Below are 23571 nucleotides of genomic sequence, written 5' to 3'. Positions count from 1 at the left end.
TTTTCCAGTACTTAAAGCGTGGTTACAAAGAGGACAGATGCTCCCTTTTCACATGGAGCCACATGGAGAAGACCATGGGCAAGAGATACAAGCTGCAACAACAGAGGTTTCATCTTGATATAAGAAAGAAATTTCTTATAGTGAGGACAATCAATTACTGGAACAACCTCCCCAGGAATGTTGTAGAGTACCCATCAATGGAGATTTTCAGGATGTGATTGGACAGGGTGCTAGATAATCTCACCTAGGCTTCCTTTCCCATTAAAGGTTGTACCTGATGATCTTCTGAAGCCCATTCCAACCTGGGCTGCTCTGCAATTCTATTTATATTACACTGAGGTAGATGCACTCCTGTGCTTAGTGCCAATGAGAGGACCTCAGTTAAATGAAGCTGTTCCCTACTGTGTGCCTTTTTACTGTTCTGTTTCCAAAGACTCCATAACCAGGAACATACAGAAAGAGCTGAAGGTTGTCCAAAGGCTGGTTCTTCCCAGCTTTTGGCTCTGAGAAAGCTCCAGAGCAGCAGAGTAAGGAACAGGAATTTGAACTGTTTAGATGAAGGTTTGTCTTGGCAGGGTGTGTCAAGAATCACCAGAGCTGCAAATTCATCTCATTTACAGACAGCATTCTTCCTGGGTTTGGAGGATCTGGCTGGTACACTGCCAAAGGAAAATGCTATTTGAATAGAGAATAAAGAATAATAAATGGTGCACATCCAAGGTATGTTCAGATCCTGAGAAGTGTTAAATACTAGGAACTAGGATATTTCTTAAAGTTTCCAATTTGTAGCTGCATATACATTCAGAAATGCAAAGAATCCTTGTAAATAAAATAACCAAATCACGTGTGACTCTTTCCATTTAAAATAGAAGATACGTATCTTTTTTTTTTTTTCTTCTCCTTTTTTCATGACTCAAACAGCCTCACAAGAGCAGGTTATCACTGCTGGCACAAAACACAGTTTCTGCAGAGTAATATTGCTTCCAGTGTTATCCAGGTTGCTCAGCCAAACTTATCATTAACAAGTTTGGCAACACCCTTAGGCAAAGAGATGATTTGATAATGAATAGCCGTCATTCTATCTGAATAGACAGCTATTGGACACAGACTGCCAAGAGATCATCTGCTGAACTCTTTGAAACTATGAATGCTTAGCTGCAAATGTTTTAAACGCTCTCTTTTTGAACTGCTCAGCCTACAATAATCAGTCAAAAATAGCTTCAATGAGTGTGTATTGGAAGTTCTTCCTCAAGGGAGAGATTTTGACTCTGGCACACATTTTAAAACATTGTGCTTCCCTGTGTGTGCTCAGATCTCTTTGGACTCATTTCACAGTGTTTCATTCATTAAGATGATCTATTTTTGATTATAAATGCCTTAAATTCTTTTTAAAAATCTTGTGGCATGGTAAAGGTTTAACATTTTAGGTGTTGTATTTTCTGTCTTTGTGTACATTAAGATGTGTAACGTTATACATAGGAGATATTTTCTAGATACTGCTTAGGTTCTAAAACTAAATACATGGTGCAGAATTACATTTTTCTGATCATTTTAGGTGATGAAAGTCAACTTGGCACAAAGGTCCATCAAAAGGCAGTTGGTTTCATGCATAGATGCCAGGAGTGTTCTTTAAACAAGATTCAACATTTCTGATTGTACGTATCAGTTCTTCACCAGCATATTAACGAGATCCCACCAAAAATCTGTTGAACCCAATTAACAGTTTTTACTTAGATGAGTTTTTTTGATTTGGTATTTTCTTGAAGATACAACATTGTGAAGAAAACAAAATGATAGGTATTCTGAATCTGAAATATATCTGAAAAAAGTAGTATGTGGAAACCAACTAAAGTGGAGCCTCTTAAATGGGTAAAATGGGAGGCACTCTGGCAATGAAAATTTTAAATTTCATACCACTTTCTAACTGATGCTGCAAGATGCCAAGTGTATCTGCTTAGGAAACAAAATCCCTTTGGATTCCAAGAGAGAAAAAGGTAGTTAATAACATCTAAATGAGCAGTTAAATGTTAAGCCTAAATATCACCAAAGCCTTTTAACTTGTCACATGAGAGGAGCACGATAGCCAATGTCTGGATACACAGATTTTTCTCTTCATCTCTTTGCCTTTCTGTGTCTTGCTGAAAGCCTGAACCTTTCATTTTGAGAAATGTGAGAAAAATAAAAATTGTAAATGTGTAGCCAGGCCTCTGTTTATCTGAACCACCTGGTCAGATAATGTAGGGAAATTTCATGTCATGCCAACAGTTCTAAATAGGCAGATTGAATAAACAAAGTCTTAAACTTTTAGGCTTGAGAGTCTTATATTCAGGTATCAAATCTATGTCTTTGAAATTGTGTTAAGCTAATGAAGCCTGATTTTTCAAAGGTCACTGGGACTTGTCATTTACTAGTTCCTTTACTACAAACCATTGAAGGGAATCCTATCTGTTTTACATATACTTACAGGCACTGCAGTGTGATAACTATGCCAAAATGAATAAATGAATAGCTAAAATTATTATCTTCTTTCTTTTTTTTTTTTTTTTTTTTTTTTTTACCAAATACCAGCTGTGTGACTCTAGTTATGGCTAGCTTAGAGTCACAGCTAGCTGTAGCACATGACAACTTCGTCCTGTCCCTCAGTTCTTTCTCCAAACTAGGGACCTGTCCCAAGCCATCTGAAGATGATTTCTGACTTGCAGGTCTAGGTTTCTTTCCACCAGTGAGCAAAGTGAGGAGGAATAGTGTATGTGCAGCTGGGACACGTGCCCAGACTGGGGAGGGTGGAAGTGCTTTCATGTCCCTTTTGAGACTCAACCTGTAAGCATCTCTCTTAGAGTGTTTGGCAAATATTTTTCATTTAATCTCAGGAAATTTTAAAATGTCCACTGCTGACTCAACTCAGATTTTGGTTTTGATGACTAGATTTGTAAAGGTATTTAGCTGTGTAATTTTATTAAAACCAATTAGAACAAGACCTCCAAATGCTTGCTGAATAACAGTTGTGAAATAAAATATTTATTATGTTTTTTCTACTTTAATAAAATTTTGCTGCAGTTTTGCTCCTTAGTTTTTTCTGTATTAATTTCTGAAGAAAATATTAGGAAAAAAAAGTCATGTAATCACCAATTACTGTAATAACCACTAGAGGTCTACTGATATCAAAATTCTGCCAACATCAATTATTTCTGCAAGTATTAAAAATTCTTCATCCAAAAGAAAGTGCTTCTCATTAAGCATTAGTTGTTTGCTTTGTGAGGTGTATCATTTAATTTTTTGAATACTTAACCTCTTGGTGCTGTTTTTAATCAAGCAGTATTTTGCTGAAGTAGGGAAGAATTGCAGTGTAAAACCTACAACTGAAAGGAAACTGAGACTAAAAAGATCCCCAAGTATGTTTACCAAGTGAGTATATTATAATGTAAATCACTGGGCAGAATATTTCTTAGTGGTTAACCTTGCAGCAAACAGTGTTTTAATGAAATTGTTCTACAGCTAATGGCTTTTTATGGCATTATTGGTTTCCATCTGCCTTGGAGGATTATATTTATATTTCAAAAAGTAAAAGAATCTTCAAACTCTCTTTTAAATGATCTTAATATGATGCTTTTTAAATTTCTAACAACAAGTGGGAATTAAATTACTGTATTTCCTGTAGGCCTAGTTATTCATCACAAGAACAGGAATGTATTCGTTGGAACAAAAGGGTTGATGCATTACATTAATGACTTTCCTCTAGAGACTTCTCTGAAATCAGGTGACAAATATTGCTTCTCAGCCAAAAAAAAAAAAAAAACACCAAAAAAAACCAACAAAACACAACAACAAACCAAACAACAACAAAAAGGTAGATCATAGCTGCCCTGTGATTCCTGAGCTCCTTACCTAGAGTTTGTAGGGAATCTGTCCAGGGCATGAGAAGACCCATAAGAGACCTGATTGACGCATAGAATTAAACATGACTTTATTTGTTCCTGATCAGCAAAATGTTTTTACATCCTCTCTGTCATGGCCTATTCCAGCCACAAAACAGCAGCCCGTTTGCCTCAACTTGTTAATGCACAGATAACATGCATAGTTTTCATCCCTCACTGAAGGATGAAGGCTGTAACTGTGTGTTGAATTCAATTAGCTGTCTAAGGCAGTGGCAGGTGGCTGGCAGCTAAAGAAAAGCCTATAAAATCTGCCTTTCTTTCAGACTATTTATTATAACAAAAAAATCTGATGGCCACATCTGTCAGTCCATGTTTATGAAGGTGTCCACACATTCCTCCTCCTGGGTCAGAGTGCTTGGTGTGAGAATATCACTTTAATAGGACGGGAAGACATGAGTGTGACAGCAGAACGACTTAGAGGAAATCTTCTTACTATGGGATTTGTAAAACCCTTGTATAAATGGCCACTGTATACATCAGTCATGCCCGAGGCAGTTCTCACTTATTGCCCTTTACGGAAATATTTCATTTTTCTCCCTCTTCACTTTAGAGTGAAAATACTACATGAAGAGGGCAATGCTTTTCCCTACCTGAAGAAAGACCTGTGAAATGAGTTCTTTTGAGAATATCCTCGCTTTCCTCATTGAACAGGGAGAGAACCAGCCAGGTCGTTTTTTGCAGAAGGCAGACGAGCAGATTTATTCGAGGCAGTGCTGGGAGGTGCAATCACGTCTCACTGCACCCGTCCAGACCCAGCACCCCGGCAGGGATTCCTCTCTTGGGGGAGCAGGTGGTGGAGCTGCTATGCCCTCCCTTATGTTATGGGGGAAGGGTAATTTCAAGTTGCTGTCAGGGCTCCAAAGGAGTCTTGCCAGTGAGGCTGGATGGAGCAAAAGAGATATGGCAGAGTAGCTGGGATGCATGAGGACAAAGGGTATGCTCTCCAGCCATTGTCTCTCCTAGTCATTATCATCCATTCACCACTTCCTAGCTCAGCTTCTGAATGGTTTGATCTATTTTCATCTAGTACCGGAAGCTGGAGATTATTATTATTACTGTGTTTGTATTATTAGTAGTATCTCTCTTTCCATAGTGGCCAGGCATTTTTGTGGTGCTAGGTCCCCCATACAGAATTTGTGATGACCATAGCTTCGTACAACCCTAAGCAGTTCTTTGAGCCCTGGGCAGTGGGAAAAATACTGGAATTGTCTGACTTTCTCTAAGCATCCCATACTTGAGAGGAATGAATGCTGAAAATGATTAGTGTGAGGGAGAGAAAAGGTAAAAGATATATCATGGGCATGGGCCATTATGTTTTTCATATTTAAATAAAAACAGATGTAAACTATATGAGGCTAATGGGGCATTGCTTCCAGAGTTTCAATGTAGCAAAACTAATGGAAACATTTTTTTCTTTTTAGCTATAAAATGTAGTGTTTAAATGGACTTATATGGCAGAAGGGGTGGAGCCAGTATGGCATTTTTTCCAGATGTTTGAATTCCTAGTTATCCTTGCCCCAGAACTGGTGATTCACCTTTTCAAAGCTTTATTCCCTGTATCTATGCCAACAATATGTGAGCACCTCCACAGCTTTTGTTGTTGTTGTTTAGTATGCTTGAGGGAAAAAGGAAAGGGCAACTTATTTCTCCTTCCCTTGGGTAAAATGTGGCAAATTTTCCACTCTCTGCCTTCCTTTCCCTGTGAGGAAAAGATGAGAAGTCAAATGACAGTTTATTAGCACTAGCTATGCTCACCCCTGTCTCAGGCTGGGACCTCAGCCAGAAACATGATTCAAGCATTAGGAGTAAATGAGAGGAATATTGTTCACTGCAAGATTCCCAGCCCTTCCTCAAACTCACAGATAAACCCAACAGATTTGACTGAAATCACAATGAAAGCATCCTGAGGACCTTAAAGGATTTATTTTTTTAGCTTTCATTTATTTTGTTTCAGTTTTCCAGAAAATGTGGTTGGTTTTAAGAGAACTGTAAGCAGAAATAATTATTCAAGCAAGACCCAAAGAAACACCTAAATGAAATGCAAAAATCCAGTTTGGTAAACAAAATACAGCTTTCAAGATATACCCATATGTACATATATAAGTATAATTTAGTAATGATTTTGAGAATTCTGGGCTTCTAATTTGGGGACTAGTTACCATGAGAGTGAAACTTATAGATAAAAGTTTCTGGAGTTTTTTTCACTTTATGTGTGAGACCAGAAATCCTGGCAACTTAAAGTTTCTAAATATTGTGTTCACATTAACCACATTAATTAAATATCAGAGATTCAGTGAACTGGATATGGATAACATGCTGGTGAAAGCCGTCTATGGTGTTGGTTTTATTAACTGAATCAGTGTACTGTATATTTGACTTAAGGGTAGGGTGTCTATAGATAGAAAGCCCTCAGGCCTGTGACTTAGAGACAGGAGTTGGGTTTGTGCGCTGCAAGCTGGGTGAAAGCAAGTCTTGGAAAGAGTTTCCCCATGGTATTGAGTAATATACATACAAATATGTGCAGGGAGAAAAATGGCTTTCATATATACCATGGATGCAGTGTCTGGAATATTAATATTGCTGCATTTGAAGCCTTTACTTCCCGTGACAGCCTAATGAGCCACTGAAAGTGTCTGCCTGCTTGTCCTGAGTGAGTGTCCGGCATGATGTTGTTTCTATTGTACTGCAGGATGCTGAAGTGAGGTTGTTTGACTTCCATCCCCTTGGGAACCTCAGGAAGAGATGTACTGAATCTCCCTCCCATAAGGCTATCCTGAGAAACTGTTTTCTATCTAAATAAATACCATCTCCTGGGGATCTTTTGGAATAGTAACCACACTGTGAGTGCCAGCATCTACAAGTCAAAATCTAAAAAGCTGAACTACAGCATATTTAATATGAAGGCACAGTTAAGATGCATTCCCTTTTTGATGCTTTATTACTTACTGGCTGAATAGCATTGGCTTCCTATCTGTTTCTATGTGTAACTTAATTTGTACATATTTTGTATTGTTTGGGAATGAACTTCCTTAGGGACTTTTGTTCTACTTATTTGCTATACAAAAGCTAGAGTCATCTATGATGTGTTTTCTGAAATTTCTTAGAGTTATATACTAAACAGGGGAGGGAGGAGGTTAAGGTATACTACTGTATTCCTATGTGAGATTTCTTAGCTGGAAATATATATGTGTGGCCTGTAGTATGAGTCTAGTCCATCAGTACTACTGAAGCGAGCTTCACAAACAGTTTGTGTGTTCGCAGTAAGTGGGATACAACCCGAGTACACCAAGTTTGTTGTTAATACAGCAGACATTGAGCAGTAAGTTCAGTGTGCTCTGGCAAAACTACTCTTTTTGCACACTGCTGCACAATTGATATATGCATAACAAATTATGCCAGAAAGCATGAAATGAATTTTTTCACCTATGTGCAAACCAGTTATCACTGCCGTGCTTATCCAGTTTGAATGATGCCTTCTAAACATGTTGGGTTCACTATGTGTGCCAGAGTATGTTGGTTTCCAACAGTTTGGCAGTCCAGAATGGACAAATGTCCAGAGTTCTCTGGCTCTGTATAGATAAAACTCTTCTGCAGTAGAAATTTCATAAAAAGCCTTTGTGTTGATAGTTTTATAAAGAAGAGTAGCAGATTTGAACTTTCAAGTCTACAGCTTCTGAATCTTTTATACATAAACTGATCTCACTTTTGTATACTTATGAAGAAATGTTAGCTAAAAGTCTTAGTTGCTTCTTCAAACTCTGCTTAAACACTACAGAAATGTTTGATACGGAATAAGAATTCATTACCATATTATGCTTCATGCCTTTCCTTGAACTTTACTGCATTGCTACACCTTGAAAACTGATGTTAGAAAATAAAAACTGGCACAAGATGCTCTGGGCTTAGAGGAGACACAATGAAGAAAGACTAGAATGGAAGGTAGTGTGGAATAAAGAGACATCAAATAATTTCTTGGGCTCTTCAGTCTGAAAAAAAAAAGTTGTCTGTGAAAGAGGTATGACAGGGATTTGTACAATTGTAAGGGTTGTATAGAGATAAGCATGGTATTATTCCACATTTTCTTATACTGTAAAAATTGGGGCAGTTCATAAAATGAGCAGGCAGTGAGATCATAAGAATCAAAAGATGGTTTCAGACTCAGGACATCATTAAGTTGTGGTATTTACTGTCACAGAATGTTTCAGAAGACAAAAATATGAACAGCTCAAAAATGGAGTGTAGTCCTGAAGCATAGATCCACTGATGACTACTCAGCACAGCTTCTGAAAATCTTAGAAGCTCATGAAGGATTGATAGCTCGAAGCTGCAAGGATGGACCAGAAGAAGGATTATCATACATTTTATTGTTTGTATGGTCTTAACATCTGCTTAGTATTGGGATACTTAGTAAAATGAATCTGCTCGACCCACTGTGATTATTTGTGCTTGCTTTTAGATATCCAGGCATCGCCTCTGTATGTTAAATCCTTGATAGCACATGCAGCATAGTATCAAAGAATCAAAAAAAAGTCCTGCAGATACGGGCAGTGAGAGGATTTGATTCCCCTAACAGATCAGTAGAGAGAGAATCTGTAGCCAAACAGGAAGAAAAGGCAGTGCTCAGTTGCTTGCAGTATTATGAGCCTGCTCTTTGATTTTGTGCATATGTTGTGTTAATTATCATAACGAACCATCATAAGGCTGAAAGTTACCTGAATCTCTGTTTTACCACCCCCAATTGTTTAGTATACTAAATAGAATAGAAATAGAATAAGTAGAATTCTTCACTGAAAAGCATCTGATAATTATGTAGAAAAATATTTAATTCTGCCATCCTAATGTCTTTTGGAGTTTGTTACTGTTGACAGTTTGCTCTTTCCCCTTCCCTTTCCCCTGCACTAGTGATTGCAGGAAAAAAAAAAAAAAGGAAAAAAAAAAAAGAGGTCAGACAGAAATGAAATACCACTGAAAAATTAATCTTTATGGGATGGTAGGAGAAAATGTCTAAGCAGCCACTATGGAAGTGACCAGTGGGAAGTGACCCAGTATTGAGAGGAGGGGATGCAGAACTGGGGTCCATTGGATTTGTGTATGTTTCCTAGTTACGTCTGCCCTGGTCTCTTAATTTCTCTTTGTCTCATTTCCTGTCTGGAGAGTGAAGGCGATAATATTCCTTTAAATCCCTTTATTTTCTGTCTTGTTTGATTTAACAGTAAGCTTCTGGGCCAGGGAGTTTCTTACGATGCGTATGTGCAAAGCTGGCAAAATGGTGACCTGACAGCAGTCAGGGCATGCAAACACTGATGTGCTTTCTTACATGTGTGCATATGTTAAACAGAAATACTTAAAAAAAAATAGCCAACCAATAAAAAAACTACTTGAGAAAAAAAAATAAATACATGGGGAAGTCCTTAGCTATTCATTTCTGCCCTTTTTTCTCTCTTTCTTTCTTGTACTCTGCTGCCATTCTCTCACTTTCTTTTCCTTAACCTTTCTCAGATGGCAAGAAGGCGGCGTAAAAACAAAAGCTTCCCTCTGTTTGATGGCATACTTTAAAAGAAAAAGTAAACTGTGAGGGAATCACTGCCTGAACTGAGTGTGCCTCCTCCTCCGAGCACGCACTTGGGTGGTAACTAGAGCGCTGCTTGATGGCTGCTCTGCGCTGCAGCTGGTCCCACCAGCTTGGCTGCTCGTGCCACCCTCGTCTCCCTCTTCTGTGCTGCGAAGAGTGACACACTCGTACATGCCTTGGAGGCAGAGCTCAGTGAGACGCAGGTGTCACGGGCAGCCCTGCAAGGCATGCCTACTGGCAGCGTCAAACCAGCGTGCCAGCTTTGCAAAAACAAATCAGAAACACACAGCCATCCTTCTTGTGGGGGGACCAGTACCCTCTAGCACACGCTGGCTCTAGGAAGCAGAGCATCCATGACCTTTTAGTGATATGGTTTCAGGAAATGTGGAAAAGCATTAAAAAATAAAATAAAATAGACTTTTTTTTTTTTTTCAGTGAAAATAGTTTTCAGTTTTAAGCTTGAGATGTGGAGGGAAAATGTTGCCGTTCTCATTTTGATGTAATTGAATCTGAGTGTTGGTGGGTAACCGTCCTCCTGAATCATGTTTCCTAGTGGGAGATTGGGATGCCCAGATGGGAGCTAGCAAAACCCCACACATCTCACCACTTCTCTGCATGGCTGGGGCTAGGCTGGTGCCAAGACTAGCTCTCAGTGTTAGCCTCACCAATTTTGACTCATATAGGGGAATATTAGGCTTGTTAGCATTTCTATTTTAGAGCTACCAGCCATGGGATGGAGGACTGGGAAAGAAGTAGCACTTAAATTCCTCAAGATTTGGCTACCCCACCCTATGATGCATTTAGTATAACGTTGAATATTTTTCATTTCTTAAATTAGAAGGTCACAATATCACTTAAGTCACCCAGTGGAGACAAATTAAATTATGCAGGACCCACATAAGCCTCTGTGCATGACTGGGATTCCAGCCCCTAGTCCTGGCCATCCACAACTCACTGAAATCAGTTTTGCACCATGGGACCTCAAAATGGTTTTGTCACTACTTAGCTAGGTTTTGAGCAATTGTTTTATTGTTCGTCTAAATGTCTTAGCCCAGGTTGTAAATCTCAGTCCAGCTATCCTTTATAGTGAATGTCATAGCATCTGCCCCTCTGTATCTGAAGCAGCCAGACCCTGATGCAAGTCTGCATGACATCAGTGAGTACCAGACTAGATCTTTATTAAACAAAAGTTAATCAAGGTATTCTGAGATCTCATATGCAGAATATATTTATGTAGTCATGACTAGAGAATACAATTAAATGTGTATCTTTGCCTTTTTTGTGGTGAGCAAAGTATTACCAGTTAAAACCTGGATGTTGCAAGATGCACTCTATGAAAAGATTGTTAAATATGTACAATAATTCTCACAGACTTTAAATGAATTTGTCATAGGAATTTTCCCCATTATAAATGTAGTGCTTAATCTCATAATGTACTGCAGACCAGCTGTATTTGGTCTTAGGGAATAAGCAATAAGGAAAGTTTTCACGTGATCTGAGAATTAAGGACTACATTTATACTTTTTATTTGACGTCTTAGGGTGGACAGTCCATAGAAGTTCATTCAGGTAGTGCTGTTTCCCCCTATTGTGCAACCTATTGGAAATTGGCTTTCACAAATTCACTATTCGAATGTTTGTTTTTCTCAAAGCAGGAAAGGGGAAAAAGATATCAATCATTGTCTTAACATGATATTTATGATTTTTTTTCTGCTACCTTACTGTATGCATGTAGTGTGCTTTGCTTTGAGCATTAGAATACCCTGTGTATCAATTTTTCCCCACTTTTCTCCTTTACAGTGTGTACTCTTAGATCAGTTTTACTTTACCGTATCCATTCTGTCCCTGTTAACGGTTCCTCAACTTTTATGTCTGTCTCTGAGAATTAGATAGCAGATGTAATAAGCAGCCAAGGTTATGGCCCAGGCAATGCTCTCACGTCTCAATTTTTGTTTATTTATTTTTCTTATATGCAATACATAAACCATTTATTGAAGGATTGGTGTCCCTTCAATAATTTCTTCATCTAATTCTTTGAGTCTAATGCCAGGTGAAATATTGGATTCGCCTCTTCTGTTGAGAATGTAAAATAAAAATTTAAGGGATGGTCTCATAATTCCTGTCTGAGATTCCCATTCTGGAAACTGAGTTTAGCTGTTGCTCCTACCAGGCCCAAAGAATTATTCTTTACATGCCTGCCAGTGAAACTTAACAGAGCTTTGGACAAAGGTGGAAACAGTGAGAGGAAGTAAATTTTTCTTCATAATCTTCTTCATGTCCTCTTAATGTGCTGTTGCTTCAGCATCTCATACAAGTCTTCCTGTGATGCACCTTGTAGCAAAGTGGAGAACTGAAGGTATTTTGGTACAGATCTTGGTACTTTAAGAGTCTTAGATCTGACTGTGTAACTGAATGTATGAAAAGCATCTGTCTTACAGCTTGCATGTTCTTTAGCTCCGTTTTATTCTCTTCCCCAATTTTCATTCAAGCAGTCATGTGATATTATGGGTACATTTCTTACAAATGTGATGACATACACTGAACCAGAATAAAAATTTGAGCATTCAACACTTTTCCTGTACTATAAGTTCCTTGATTATGATGTTTTGTCAAGCCAGAACTGGCTGGCATAGATTTCTTGTCACTTTTTGTAGTTATGCAATGAAACATAAATTGCTTCTCTTTTGATTTTGGTACTCTTGGTCTTACACCAAATATTCATCCACAGAATTTTAGAGATAACTCAGATGATTTTTGTCACTTTGCTGGGCCATTAACATGGTACCACTTTTCTTATTTTTCCCTCATCTTGATTCCTCTGTGTGTCTGTCATAAATGGCAGCTCTTGGGGAAACATCATCAGCCAATGTGGTATATGTAAAAATTGTTATTTTCTGTGATCTTTAAGACAGGAATTACTTAAAATATTTTTTCTCCAGTTCTGAATTCATAAAGCTATTCAGGGAGCATTAAATATAACTTCTTGCCTGGCATGACTGGGAAATTGGCATTTTTTGGTCTTTCAAAGCTATTTGTTTACAGAACTTTCAGTCATCTCACTATGTTGTTGGATCCTATTTCCAGCTTATTTTTAACATCAGTGTCTTTATCCTGAACTGTAGCTTAAATTGATAAATGGGAGAAGAAACTAAATTTTCCTAAAAGATCCAATATTATATGAGGGAAAAGCAGACTTCTTGTTATGTTGAAAACAGACCTAAGCCCATTCAAACATAGAAATGCACAGCAGGTCGGTCATCCAAAGCACTGTAGTGACATGACTTGAAGTACCAGGAAGAAAATTTGATGCAGCTTCTAAAATTAATTTCATTTGAAACCGTAAAGACTATAAAAAGCATCTACCATACTGATAATACCTATTGCAATTGCATTATGCTGTGGGATTTTTTTTTTGAAGTAATGGAAAAGAATTTATGCATTTAGAATGCATGCTCCAGTACAGCTATTTTGGCTGCTGGAAAGGAAATATTGGAGAAATATGCACTGAAGAGTGGAGCACTTTTTTTTTTTTTTAAATCCTTAAAATTTATCCAGAAATTACTTTTACAAAGCTAATTAAGTTTAATTTATTTTTTTTTCTTAACTAATTGTACTACTTGATTTTTGTTTTCAATGCCTAATACTTGGCTTTTTAAAAAATGCTTGGATATTTAAAATTAGCTGATAAAGCCAGAATGGATATTGTGTCCATTTTAACACAGAGATGCTCCTTTCTGACCACAGTTATGAGCATTAAAAGAAGAAAGAAATAAATACATTGGTCATCATGAAATTTTATTTATTTATTTATTTATTTTCTGACAAGCCCGGCCTGATGCTAGCTGTTTGGGTAGATTATGCACAAAGACAGGTTGTAGAGCAAAATTCACATGAATAAAGCTAAACAGAAATCAATGAGCTTCTTTAATAGAGTTAAATGTAAATATTTGAAGTAATACATACAGAAAAGAAATTATTTCAGAGAGTGCATTTTAACAGTGTATAAATAAAGATAATAGCACTGAACTTGGAAACCAGATTTGGAAATGGACTCTCTTATTTCAGAATGTGAATAGGTTTTCCTGTCTAAATTTACATGATGCTAAACGAGACTTTTTGTGATATTACCTAGATGACATTTAATTTAAATATTTTAAATATCCACGCCTAGATTTTTCTGTTCGGGAATGTACAATTTAAAGTTCACACTTATGTTTAGGTAGATACAAATGATCTGACCTTCAAAACATCTTGCATTGAGAGGGAAGATAGGAAATGTGAATTTTTCAGTGTTACAGCTGGTATCCAGGGAACTGCACATGAAAAACTCAGAGGTCTTTGCAGGTCACGTTGGTAGAAACTAGCCTGAAGAACAGGGTTACTATGCAGAAGTACATAATAATGCAGTGTATAAATACAATGTACAGAGGAAGAGTCAAGAGCTCAAACACATTAAGAGCCCAAATTATTAGTATGTGAAAGAGCCGCTGAGCCTGTGGCTGTTGTAAGGTACATCTATCTGCTGAAAAGAAAATAGTCAGGGCTACAAGTCTGAGCACTAGAATGCCCAAACGTTCACTCAGTTTAATTGTTAGCTCTCTTCAAGACCTGTGTTGGGCCATTTCAGCTTGCTTGCTCCAATGTGAATCTGTTGTACGTGAGAGTATCCCTCAACAATGGGGATGAAAGCATAATCCACATGGGCTTCCTCAAGGCTTTTAAGAAGGCCTCTCCTAAAGGTTCTGTAGTGTCCCAGTGGCTGAAAAATCAGAAATGGAGAATATGAATAAATATTTATTTTTCTCAGTGGAAAGAGGCCATCAACGGAGTCTAAGTGGATTTGCAGCAGGACACTTATTGTCCAAAATATTCATAATTAGTTTAGAAAAAGGTGACAGTTGTTGTTGACAAGGCTAAGTTACTCAGGGTCAAAAAACTAATCCCGATTGAAAGGAGTTACAGAAGAATCTCATGGTACTAGGTGATAAAATAGCAAAAGAAAATCACCTGTAGTAGATGTAAAGTAATAATAGTGAAGAAATATGATTCTAAATTTATATACAGTTCACACTGGCTGTCAGCTGGCTGTTACCATTTTGGAATAACATCTTTGGGGGATAGTAAATAGGTCTATGTAAGCATCAGCTCATTGCTCAGTAGTGGTTGACAAACATGTTGGTATGAATTGTTAGCAACAGCACTAAAGGTATGGGTTAAACAGGGTTTGTAGTTAGATGTTAAATCAGCTAGTGCAGTTGGAGAAAGTAGACAAACTTTTTTGTATACAAATCTTGATGAAGTTGGGGATAGAAGGAACGGACTAAAGAGCTTAATACAGATGAAGAACAATGGGATCCAGCAGGAGAGAAATAGGCAACAAAACAGTGAACAGTAGCATCTGCTTTTTCACCACCATCAAAGAAAGAACGTTGGGCTAAATAGACTTCGTCTGACCCAGCATAGCAATTCTTATACTCATGCCACATCCCTGTATAAATTTATGTACCTACAGTGCCATTCCACCCTCCCTTTCAAAAAAAGGGTGTTGAAGAAAAGGTACAGGGAAAGGTGACAAGGAAAATCAAACAAATGAAATAGTCTGCATGAGAGACTGGACTACACACTAAGACACTTTAACCCAGAAAAAGGATGACTTAAGAGGACATGACTGACGTCTGTAAAGTCACAGGTGGCAAGGAGAAGATTAAGAAGGACTGTTTATTTGTTGTCTTTCATAATAAAAAATGTATGATGAAATTACCAGAGGTCATGACCAGAATAAATAAAACAAGACAGTTTTTTTGTGCATCACAAATGGAGGTTGTAGATGCCAAATGCTTATACAGGGTCAAAGAACAAATAAAAAAATAATAGAGAGAAAATCCTTGAAGAGCAGAGTCTTTAAAATAATTTTTGCATTTTTTAGATGCAGATCTGATCTGTAGATCATCCACATCCTGTCCATGAAGTTCACATTCAGGCTTCTCTTGGGAATAAGTCAGCCAAGTCCCTCTGAGGATTTGGACACCACGATGCAATGTCATTAGTGTGCTTTTTACAACAAGCACTATGGAGGATTGTTATCACCATTTGGTTAACTTGGGCTTACCATGCAGATGAGAGGGTTTCAGCGTTATGCAGTGTGTACGAAACTGGTCTAGCATGGACACAAGTCAGTCTGCTGTAGCTGGCCCAAAGGACAGAGCTCACTTCCTGGGGAGGTCCACAGGGAATGGACAATTTGGCTAAAAATGTAGCCAAAGTATATTAGGTTGGGTTTGGGAGCTGTCTGACCTAAAGGTGGTAGAAGGGTAAGATAAGGAGGCATGCTTGCTCTGTTCTCACTCTTGTGTCTAGTCTCTAGCTCGTGCCTGGTGTTAGGGCCAGGAAATTGTCTGTTCTTACGCTCTTTTAGGAGAGTGGTAAGGGCTCATTGCTGGAAATTACAGCTTGTATTTTAAAGCCAGTGTTTATTTCTAACCTCTTTTTGAATAAGACTGTCTATCAGGCATAAGTGTGATGTAATCTTTTATTTTTGGTCTCACTCATCGGAGTTTGTACTGCCTCAGACTAGCCTGTGTAGTTAACAGAACTGCAGAATCTTTGAGTCTGGAATGGACCTCTGGAAATTGCCTCGTCCAACCCCATTGCCTGATTAAGAAACTGAGGAAACTAATTTTTAGAAGACATATAGTCAACAGACATTTGAAAGCGCATATTTATCTTTGCTATGCCTCTCCACCACTCCCAGTCTGATGAATTAATCCTACAGGCCTAGAAGAAAGAACATCTTGCTGTATCTTAACTTCTGACCTTGTGTTGCGTTTATGATTTCAACGGAGAAATAATTTTGTTTAATGTTGTTAAATGTTGCCCATGTCTCACAATAGGGTATCTTGTCCTTCCAGTAAGTACTTCTACATTTGGCACTACATTCCCCAAATGCAAAGCATTGTTTTAAGAAGATAAAATGATATTATTGTTATTTTTTTAAGTGCAGGCTGTTTTATTTTATTTTATTTTATTTTTGTGTATAAATTACTTTGGCAATTTGAATGAAATCACAATGATTTTTGCATATTCAAAGATCATCTCTTGAAATGTGTCATCATTTACAATATCACTTGATTCAAACCTGACTGTAATTCTGTTAATACCTACTGCTATTTGCAAACCTTGAGTAAAGTCAGTGAATTGAGAGGAACCAGAGACGTAAAAAAACAGTGTAAGTGGTACAGGAAATAGATCCTGATTGCTTAAATGAACCAATGGATGGAATTACAGGAGGCAAATGCTAAATTGTATGATACGTTTCCAAAAATGATATTGTGTTTAAGAATAGTTTTGTTACCTTCATGAAGTGCAAAAGCAAAATAATTCTTTTAAATTTATATATTTAGATTTATTCTGATCATTTATTTTGCTCCTTTAGTTTTGTGTTTAGAATATTAAAACTGATGTTTGCTATCACAAGGTGGTTGTACAGCTTGCACTGGTGTAGACTTCTCATTCTTGATTTATCACTACATTAGAACTGAAATGCACTCAGTGTTTCATATCAGGAATTCACCTGACAAATGCAGAATCTGAGTTACCAAGATGTTTTTAAAGAGAGAAAGGAACAGATAGGGAATTAAGGGTTTTAAAACCCCAAATCAAGGGTTTGATTCTGCAAAGTACTGGGCACAGTAGCTCTGTTCCAGCAAGACTTACATGTGCTTTTGTTCAGCCCCAGTATGTAGCATTGTTTAATTTCAAATTAACAGTTCTTAAAAAGAAGATTGATATTCCCTTTCACCCACAGATTTCAAGCACTCTGTGAATAGATATATGTACAGAAACTATACAATAAAAATGAGAATTCAATGGTGATTTCTCAGTTAAGCATAGTAAAGAAATAGAAAGGAAATCAAAACAGAAACCTTCACTTTCTTGTGTCAACTTTTCATGTTGGACTCACATATTAGCTTTATATTCCTTTCTTCTTTCTTGTTTATTTTCAACATAACACCCTCAGACTCCTCATTTGTGACCAAAGCTGTGAATTCGTGCAGAAACGAAGGACAGGATGCATCTTTTGAGCTCCCACATCTTTTCCTTAAACTGTGGGTGTCTTGTTGAGAGGAAAAGTGCTTGCTGCATATTCACCTCTCATCCCCTTCCCAAACAACAGGGTAGACAGAGGGCAAATTTCAGACTCCACCCTCATTAAAGGGTAGACTGCCTTTGAAAAAGGTAGAGCAGTGGTAGGAGCTTATTTCTGCTAAGGACCGAGAGCTGACATATACTTTCGAGCCTTACCAACATGTTTCTTTTCTCCTAGTATGTTACAGGTACGTGTTGCTCCCTAGTCAGACTAGATTGCTTAAATATGTCTCATCATCTTTAATTTTATCTCATTCCTTGTTCTGGCAACTTCTACCTGGTTTTATTAAAACAGTTGACTTTCCCTGGGTATACGTATATGCATATACATATGTAATAGAGATAGCTGTGAGTTCTTGGATGTTCCAGGAGATCTCTGAACTTTGCAGAGTTAAAGTGCCACTGGTTCTCCACATGTGTGAGAGGGTGCATTCCTGCTGAGGGAATGATACGGGTATCCACCAGAAATAAAGTCCAAGAAGTTTCAGCCTGAAATGGGAAAGATGTTCAGGGCAAATTCGGACCCAGTTTAGTAAGTGTGTACTGCGAGTTTAGGGTGCTGGCAGGGGAATGCATTTGCTACTCAATTACTAAAGGAATACAGTACTTATATTTTGTGTTTGGTCAAAAGACTGAATTTCCAGAAGAACAAGACTCAGTATTATCAAATGTAAGTTCTGTACATGAGCATTAAGAAATGCATGTTTGCATTCTAGGGGCAATATTTACCGATTTCTACAGTTATAGTTTGTGAAACAAAAAAGAAACAGAACTTCACTTTCATTAGACATTATAGTAGTTTAGCTATTTTCACTGCATTAATCTTGCTGATAACTATTTCTTTCACATTGTGAGAAGACAGCGTATGACAGGAAAAATCTGTAACATCATTCAACATCTGATTTTTTTTCCTCAAAGCCAATTTGCATGCCTACAAATATCAGCATTTCCCAGTGGAATTGAAGGTGTAAAATATTGTCTCTCGAGCTCAAAATCATTTAGCCAAAGATTCTTCAGTATTTGGGAATTCTGGCTGGATGATTTCAAAAGCAAAACCATATGTCATTTACACGATTTGGAATTTCTCCAGTTGTATAGAACATGAGTGGAAAGTGGTGTAAAAAAAAAAAAAAGAAAAAAAAAGGAAACTAACACTAATTAGATGTTAATAAATACAGGTGCTATACTGTGTAGTGTAATTCATCTTCACAGCAAGCTGTGGGATGAGTCAGAGACAGCAGATGCTGAGTGATACTATTTTGTACATAGGCATGTATATTCTCGATACACGCTAAGATCCAAATTAAGGTAAAACTGAAGGGGTTGTGTAACAGATATTTTTCAAAATTCAAGAAGTGCAATTCTGTCTAGCCATGGAAAATAAATGTAATGCTTTTTGTTGGGTTTTGTCTGTTCACTCTTCACTGTAAATGCAACCAGGGTAGCAGCTGAAAAAGATGGCCATTTGATTATAAGTCTGCCCAAGAAGATCTTGACCTGACCATCCTCATGCCCCCATTCCCCCAGACTTCCCCAAAATTTCCTTACCCATCCCAGGCAGTGAGGTGCCTGTAAGAAGAGGGTTCCTTCCCTCCCCAGCCAAAGCCTTATTCCTGGCCATACCAGGTCTGCTGAGACCAAGTTAAGTTGGGACTAACCTGCCAGCTGTCCTGTATGACTTGCTGTACAGGGAAAGCTGTTATATCTCTGCACACTGTTTTGCTCCCCTCCCCTCCCCAGTAGGAGATCTGGCTCATGTGCAGCTTGTGGGCTCTTTCTCTTTCACGTGTCAGAAAGCATAGTGGAGGCTCCTTGCTTTTAAAATTTCCAGAGAGAGAAATGGATTCAGATAGTGTAGATTTGACTCATCTACAGCTCTTTTAGTACTCAGATGCAGCAAGACATTTCTGGGGCTGAGGGGCTTGTGTGTCCTATCTGCTGATGCTGTGTTGTGTGTGTAGCCACACACATCGCATGCTCAAGAGAGAAGGCACAAAAGAGTAAGGAATCAGTTCTGTGCAAATGGACGGTTAAAAGCATGATTAAAGACTGGCATTACGTTCTCAGCTACTGCTTCTTTAATGTGACAGCTCACTGAGATGTGCTTGTGTCTGAAATAACACAAGAAGGCACAGTCATGCTCCAGCCTCCAGGAATTTACCATAATTGTTGTGTGGTGTTGTAAAAAAAAAAAAAAAAAAAAAAAAAAAAAGCACAAAGAAAAAACTTTTGCATGAAAATTTGATTGAACAATTAAAAATGCATAAATAATTGAAGTGACTATAAAGCTTTCTATTATTCTCATTGAGAAAAAATGCTTAAAGCATAGGATCCAGACATTATTCTGGGGCAGCAAATAGCTGGTATTTACAGTATGGATTACTCGTTTTTCTTTAGCCTGATGAACAGGGCTCCCAGAGCTTATTGTGGCTGTTTTCTCGTTTATATGAGACACGTGGCCGCTGTGATTTGCTTTTGTCAGCATCCCCTCCCCCCTCAGCATAAACCCCCGCGCCTCAAACACAGATGTTGTACCGTGCTCTTTGTGTGCATGCATGTCTACGAGTGTAAAACGGGGAGAGAAAGGCTGTGGCTAATACGCTGGAAAACCAAAGCTGAAGCTCAGGACTTGGCTTGAGACTTCATTTCTTTATTACGGTGAGATGTTAGCGTGGACTAAGCGTAGGACTAATGTGTATGAATGAGTAGTGTTTAATAGCAGCCACGCTGCTTAGAAAATCAGCAATTTAACGTAAGCAGGGATGGCAGTTTCATTAAATAACGCTATGATCTCTCAACCATATTCTTAACTAGTAATCTCCCCGTAGCAAAATACATAGATAATCAACCTCCTAGCCTGCCAGTAAACTTGCAGGGGAATTAAATCCTGGAGGAAGGAGCCCGTAGCCCCGGAGGAAGGCTGAGTGCATGTTTCACTGTCGTCTTTTCAGCTCATCTCAGTGGTCCCACTGCTAGAATGTGCTCTGTTGTCATGGCAACCCCATCTCCTGCTTCCTACAGGAAAGATTAGCTCGTACTGTGCACTGGAGAGAATTTAGGGGAAGTCAAGCTAATCCCTGGGTGCACTGCGAGAGAAAGGTTGGACCTCGCCTGAGGGATGCTGTATCTGCAATGATAGAATTGGCCTGCCACAGACACTGGTATTTAAGTTGAAGAGCAGAATTCACAGTAAGTGTCAGATCCTCCAGAGAGGAATATTGAATGAGGTTTTCTAAGTCTTGCCGAAGACTGTCCCATGCCAACAGTGGAATGACAGCAGGAGGCTGTGTGTGGAATACCAATACGTTTCACCCGTTTAGGTGATATTTCAAATACAGATTTAGAGCCTTAGTTCCCTGGAAACTAGGTGATAAAATTTTAAAACATCACCGTGAGACGCGCACCTAGGAACCTGGAGCATGTCTCATTCGGTGCATAACGCTGAACAAGCGATGATGAGCGTGACTTACAAATTGTGTATGCACTGTGCGGCGTGCTTAAGAATTCCTGTGTGCTGAAAAATAAGCGGGAAAGTGTGATTTGTGTGTGCTGCAAAGTCAACTGAAAAAGTGCTGAACTATCAATATTAAGCATGAAAACGTACAACTCTGATTCAACAGTGGTTTTTTCTTCATATTAAAACCCAAACAGAGGGAACATGAGCTTTTTAAAGGTATAGTCATGATACAAGCTTTTATTTGAGGAAAACTCATTTTAATGTAGCTAAATTAAGATGGTGTGTGACATGATGCAGCATGTGAAATGTGTGTCTGTTTTATTGCTTGTAGTAGTTAAACAGAGAGTATTCTAGCTATTCAATTTCTGGTTATTTTAATGCTCTAGCTGTCTTTGATATGGTCCTGTATTTCACTTTAATAGATGCTCAAGTCTCCCAGCTTTTAACTAGATGATTTGCAATAAGGTTTGAACTGTCTGTTTTTTATTACTGTCAGCTTTTCCTAAAATTATTATTTTTAACAGAGTTTATATGTTCAGCCTATGTATTTTTACAATGTTAGTATGTATATTTTTCCTGTTGAGTTTTTAAGTAAAAAAGTAACTTCATGATTAATATATACAAATACTGTCTAATTTAGATCTATTTATGCATATGTTTTACATGTATAAAATGTATGCGTGTGTGTGTGTGTTTCTGCAATACATACATGCATATATATATGCAGACAAATGAGGTCTTTGTTTTAATGAGGCCCGTTAGTGATTCATGATTATATATCACTGGGGAAGTAAAAGACCTGTTTTCACTTTGAAGAATAGGCAATTTTCGCATATCTAAAACCTTTCTTGTTGCAAAAACCTAATAAACACACTCAGTCTGCTTAAAGAAACAGCATATGTATGGTTCTCTGTGTGCCTGTAGAGTAAAAAGGGAAATCATCTTGACTGATATGATGAAAGAACACTGTGTTGCCATTCCAGTGACCTGGGTCTATGAAATGGGTAGTGAAGGGGCATTTGTTTTCTTTTATTCCCTCCCAGGGCAGCTCAGAAAGAGTCACACATAAGCTCCAGATTGGTTAATATGAGTGATCTCAGAAAACTTTTTTTTTTTTTTTTGGTCTCATTTGCCAAATAGTAAGAGCATTGATAATCAAAGAGAATGTCTGTCTTCTCTGTAGATGACAAAATCAGTAGCCAGTGTATACTTATTATGTAGAAGACTATATAAATAAGCACAAAATGTACAGAAGCTTTATGCCATTATTCAAGCTGGCCCTTGAATCTGTGGGAGACATATGGGTGACAGGGAATCCACACAACTGCTAAGCAAACTGAGAAAGCACTCAGAAATTATTCTTCATTATCCTTCCAGTTAAAATATTGGTTTTAAAAGTCTCTTCTGTGATAAAATAACATACGTTTGCCAGATAATTCATTGTGTATTTTCACAACCTCTGTGAGGCTATTTTATAGTTACACTTTTTAACATAGCTATCTATACCTTTTTAAAAACTGTAAATGTTTAATTACACAAATTTTCTACCTTGTGTGTCATTTTCTTAAATTAACCAAGATGTTGGATTTTTTTCTCTCAAGGTCATGTTTTGATACCTTTTTTTTTTTTTTTTTTTTTCCCCTAATGTTTAATTTCTGTATTGTGTAAGGTTGGCTGGTCAAACATTGCCTCAACTTTTTTTGTCTTCTGCAAAATGTGGGATTTTAGGAAGTTGGTCCAAGTTTTATTAAGGCTGAATTTTCATAAAGGGACTTGAACTCCTTATCTGTATTTTTAGACAACTTTAAGCACTAACACAGTAAACAGGACTACTTACATGTGAGAAACTGCAATAAGGTTGAAAGCATGCACCTAAACCCATTACCTGTGTTGCATTCTCTTCTAAGAAAAGGCTGAGCATACTTGTAACAGTGTGAGTGTATCACACACAAGGGCAGATCCAAGCAGTAGAGACAGCTCAGACTCAGGAGGTTAGGCCTCCAAACTTGAGGGAGTTCCTATATAATCCTGTCCTTTGATTAAAGGTAATTCATTTCCTAGAGTTGCCAGAAACTAAGAAACAGAGGAATGTCTGATTATTGTATACAAAAATAAACAAATATATAATTTAATCAGAGTCCCTAAACTCCTAAAAATTACAGATGTAGCCTCTTCTACCAGGTTTCATCATCTGGACTTTTCCTGCTGTGAGAACTCTTTGCTTCCTTACTGCAGCAGGTTACTCCTCTGCCCAGCCTCTTGCCTTCATTCCTGCTCCCTGCAGGTACTGCCCTCTGCCTGAACTGCCTCCTCCCTGTGCCACCCTGTCCTAGTATTCAGGCTGTCTGCTGGCTAGATGTTGAACTGACTAACATCGTGCTCTCTGATGTGTCTTTTACATGCATAAAAGTAGTATGATGTAATGTATATACTGGATCACCAGGTCAAAGTTGAGAATTATGA

General features: G+C 37.9%; 1 protein-coding gene across 6 annotated transcripts in view; it reads left to right on the top strand.

Moving 5' to 3' along the window:
- NOL4 (nucleolar protein 4) overlaps positions 1-23571 on the top strand; it is a 189963-nt gene that overhangs the window by 64785 nt on the left and 101607 nt on the right. The window contains exon 1 of one of the 6 annotated variants that reach the window (XM_013184982.3): positions 19249-20840. The exons of the other annotated variants lie outside the window; for them this stretch is intronic. The gene's annotated coding sequence lies outside the window, so the exon portion shown is untranslated. Of the gene's footprint in view, positions 1-19248; positions 20841-23571 lie in introns of those variants that run through there. 6 annotated transcript variants of the gene reach the window in all.

Source organism: Anser cygnoides, chromosome 2 (assembly GCF_040182565.1).
Source record: "Anser cygnoides isolate HZ-2024a breed goose chromosome 2, Taihu_goose_T2T_genome, whole genome shotgun sequence".
Classification (NCBI taxonomy): domain Eukaryota; kingdom Metazoa; phylum Chordata; class Aves; order Anseriformes; family Anatidae; genus Anser; species Anser cygnoides.
This window is presented reverse-complemented; position numbering and strand designations above follow the sequence as displayed.